This window comes from Macrobrachium nipponense, chromosome 32 (genome assembly GCF_015104395.2).
Source record: "Macrobrachium nipponense isolate FS-2020 chromosome 32, ASM1510439v2, whole genome shotgun sequence".
NCBI classification, from domain to species: Eukaryota; Metazoa; Arthropoda; class Malacostraca; order Decapoda; family Palaemonidae; genus Macrobrachium; species Macrobrachium nipponense.
This window is the reverse complement of record NC_061094.1, coordinates 18,858,872-18,863,581: the sequence shown is the minus strand read 5'-3', so window position 1 is coordinate 18,863,581 and position 4,710 is coordinate 18,858,872.

Sequence of the window (4,710 nt, the reverse complement as noted above, 5' to 3'; positions counted from 1 at the left end):
GGGGAAGCAGTCGGAGACGAAGCTATTGCAAGAATGTGGGGCGATCACTTCAACAATATCCTGAATTGCATAAATGATCAAGATTCCCGAAGGGATGTAGATAACCTCCTTACTGACAACATTCAATTTCATTTTGCAGACCGTATTACGCCAGGTAACATCAGCGATGCCATAAACAGCCTACCTAATAATAAATCGCCCGGCTGTGATGGTCTTTCTGCAGAGGCCTTCAAATTCTGCCATCCGATAATTTACATGTTGCTAGCTGCCCTATTCAATGCATGCATAATTCACCGGTTTCTTCCAGACTTCCTACTCTTAGTTCACTTGATACCATTAATAAAAAACAAGCTAAAGGATGCAGCTGACCCTGGCAACTACCGGCCGATTGCAATCACAACGATCGCATCGAAGATATTTGAGTCTGTTCTTCTAGTGAGACTTCTCCCCTTTCTACACACCACTGACAACCAGTTCGGGTTTAAAGCAAACAACTCAACCGACACCTGCATCTACATACTGAAAGAATTGCTGAACTACTACCTATCATCAGCCTCTCCTGTTTTCCTTTGTTTTGTAGATGTGAGAAAAGCATTTGACAGAGTAAACTACCTGAAGCTGCATAAAAGGGGCACACCCCTGTATCTAATTGGCATTTTACATTGCTGGTTCTCCACACAGCAATTCTGTGTCAAATGGGGTAACGTATTATCTTACACCTTCGGCTCCCTAAACGGGCTTCGGCAAGGGGGCATTCTCTCTCCATACCTGTTTAATACGTACACAGATGCCTTGAATGTCAAACTGAACTCGCTCCCAATCGGATGCACCGTCAATGAAACAACTATAAGCAACCTCTGTTACGCCGACGATATGGTTCTGATTTCCCCATCAGTGCAAGGTCTCCAGCGACTCATCGACACTTGCCGCCAATATGCAGAGGAATTTGATATAATCTACAACGAAACCAAGACCCAGTGCATGTGTAATGATTACATAATAAAAATATGGAATGTTAGTCCATATATATAAAAGACTAAAACTAAAGAGGTCAACCAGATTGCTTGCAGGAATGTGATCAGACTAGAGACGCTAAAGATGACGTATACAATAAAGTATGTAGGCTAAGTTGACATGCCGTCATCTGTGGTCATTCATTTGTTTTGAAACATTAGTCCAAGCTCCATGCTTGAGACAACTACCGCGACCTATAATTCAAACGGCCTACGTGATCTATAGTGTGTCTCATTTTGTATGTATGTTCATATGTTCGAGCTACTGTCTGTTCCTTTATGACTTGTAACCGAGATGGTAGACAGAGCAGAATAGAGTTAGCTATCGTCATTAGAAGACCTGTACCTCTTTACCTAAGCTTTATCATGTAGAGAGAATAGAATTAGCCATCATCATTGGCAGAAGCGATCAAGCTATCGTCATTAGAAGACCTGTACAATCCTACTTGATCTTCACCATGTAAACTCAGAAAATATAAGTATTTTTGTACTTCGTGGTTTCTACTAGATCCTCACCTCATCACCGAATCATCATGAGTTTAACACATCGTCGTCATAACCAAAGAAGATAATACCGACTTCGTAAGTGATCTACAAACCCCAAGACACTCCATTGAATATGGAAGTGCAATACCAACCGACTTAGCGTAAGATTATCGCAAGTCTAACATTACCTCATAGGGCGCCTTATTATACAAGGCAACAGCCCTAAAACATGTCGCTGCTCCCGAGATCGCTTAAGCATATTGCAGAACCTCAAATTTTCCTAGGAAACCATGGGCTGGAATTTGTGCACGAATTTCCGTATTTGGGTCACATTATCACTGACGACCTAAAAGATACGGCAGACATTGAACAGAGGCGTCGTAAACTATGTGCAGCTGGCAACATGATTGCAAGGAGGTTTGCCTTCTGTCACCGAGACGTGAAACTGCTGCTCTTCCGCTCGTACTGCTACAGTATCTATGGGTGTTCCCTCTGGACGAACTATACCCGAGAGACCATGAGACGCATCACTGTTGTGCACAATGACATTTGAGACGCCTCACAAACACTCCCCGCCACACAGATGTTCATAGAAAACCACCTGGAAAATTTAAAAATCATTGTTAGGCGAACAATGTCCAGTCTGGTCACCCGAGTGAGAAACAGCAACAACTCGCTCATAAAAAGCATCCTAAGGAGTGAAGCAAGAAGAAAATCTAAATTGTGGGAAAGATGGGAAAATGAGGCCTTTGTCCCATAAAGGACTTAATCTCTGTATTGGCAAGATGTCATCTGCAGTTTTTGTCATTATTACATTTATTGCTGATATTCTAATTTTTTATTATTACTGTGATTACTATCAAGTTAAAGTTTTATTTACATTTAATTTATGTAGTAGCCCTCTGGACCTGGACTACTGTAACCAACCCTAAGGTCTTCTTAGTTGAAATTTAAGTTATATAATATGTGCACTAACTGTTATTACTCTCAATGCATTTTTTTTCTCACCAATATTATCACTGTTATTATGATGATTACTAGCTTTTATGCTACCTCAGCTATTTTGTGGATAAGTGCCGATTATTCATTTTCTTTTTCTATTTTATCATGTCTCATGTATCTAGATTGTGTATGTTACTGTCTGTATTTTGTATATTCAATGTATATGGCCCCGAGCTGAAATAAAGCATATTATTATTATTATATTAAATTTTCTATTATAATTTATGTATCTTCCTTTGTTTGCAATTTATAGTTATTAGTTCTCTAATACTTTCCTTTGTGCAGAAGTGTTCATCTAAATCTTTATCATTACTTACATTTGTTAAGTTTTCTCCTGTTATATTACTTATGCTTTTGGACAAAGTATTCTTTTTCCATCTTTTAATATGGCATGTCTAGGTGGCTTAACATGAGTACCATTTACTTTCCTGAATTTTTCCCATATTTTTTGTATGGGAGTCTTGTTAGAGAGATCTGATATGTATTTTCTCCATGAAATGATTCTTCCTTGAATTATTTCCTTTTTAATTTTTGCAGATATTTTGTTGTATAGAGATTTTAAGGTATCAATTTCTAGTAATAATAGTAATTTTTTGTAAAGTTCCTTTTAATATTGGTAACTTTTATTTTTTTGATTGAACTTTCGATTGAAATTATCTAATTATCTCCCTATTGAGTGTTTTATATTAATTCTGTTAGCTTATCAGACCACCAATGAACTTTGTGTTTTGTTGGATGGAGTTTTGACTTTGGTATTGCTTGATCGGCAGCATTGCAAATGGAATCAACAAGACTTTTGTTAGTTTCATTATGGTCTTTTAAATACTCAAATGGTTCGATATTTCTTGTGTGTATTTCATAACACTCCCAATCTGCTTTGTAAATGTTATAATGAGGAACATGTTTTACACGATTATTATGTAATAATGAAATTAATATTGGGAAATGATCACTGGTGTGAAAATCATCACTGTATTCCAATTTACTCTGTCAACTATACTACTTCTTGTACATAAGAGTTAAGTCTACTGAGGAAAATGTTCCTTGCGTTTTAGAAAAATATGTGCTAATTTCGTTATCATTTATGAAATCTTCCATTTTACTCCATGCTCTATTTGAGATTGTACAGTTGCAGTCCCATTTCGGGTTGTGAGCATAAAAATCACTTATTATTAATGTAGGTTCCTTGTTATAATTAAGTAAATCTTTGAGTTTATCTATGTCGTAATTTTTATTAGGTTGGTTGTATAAATTACACAATTATCGTTTTTTATTCGTATTTTAATACTTGATATTTGCAAGTCAGTAAAGTTTACAGGTACTCTGACATAACATACTTTGTTATGCACACATATTTGGCTGAACCTAAATTTCCTTCTTCTCTAGATGTTGATACTAAGGTATACAGGCAGTCCCCGGGGTAACAACGGGTTCGGCTTACGACGTTCCAAGGTTACAACGCTTTTCAATTATATTTATCAGAAATAGTTTCCAGGATTACGATGCATGTTCCAGGGTTACAACGCCTACAACGCTCATCTGGCAGAAGAAATATGACACCAAAAATGCAAAATAATAAATATTTGGAGGTTTTTTTGATGAAAAATGCAATAAAAATGCAGTTTACATAGTTTTGAATGCACCCAAAGCATTCAAAGTAAGGTTTTCTTAGGAGTTTTGATGATGTTTCGGCTTACAGCGCGTCTCAAGAATGGAACAACTGTCGTAACCCGGGGATTGCCTATATTTACCTTTTGTAGATATTGTTTTATTGACATGTTGTAAACATGATACCATTGGTTCATATTCTTTTCGTAATCGTTGTAATTCTCCCAAAATATTACGTTAATGTGTTCAAGTGTTAGATTCATGTCATGGATTATCAATTTGCATTTTTTCTAAAATTTTATTAACGACATTTATTTGTTTTTCCCTATAAAACATTAAGTTTCCAATGCACACAGCCTTTTTCGCGAGTCTTACTAGTGGTTTCTTTACCTCTTTATTTGATAAAATTTCGTAGTGTTTGTTAAACTGTTTTTTGTTATGCTTCTGTTTTTGTTGTATTTTATAAAATTGCGTAAAGTGTTTGTTAAACTGTCTTTTGTTATGTTTCTGTTTTTGTTGCACAATTCAATGTAACATTCATTACATTCACGTGTGTTTTTATGCATCATTCTTTTTTTCTTTTATTCTTGCTGCACCAATC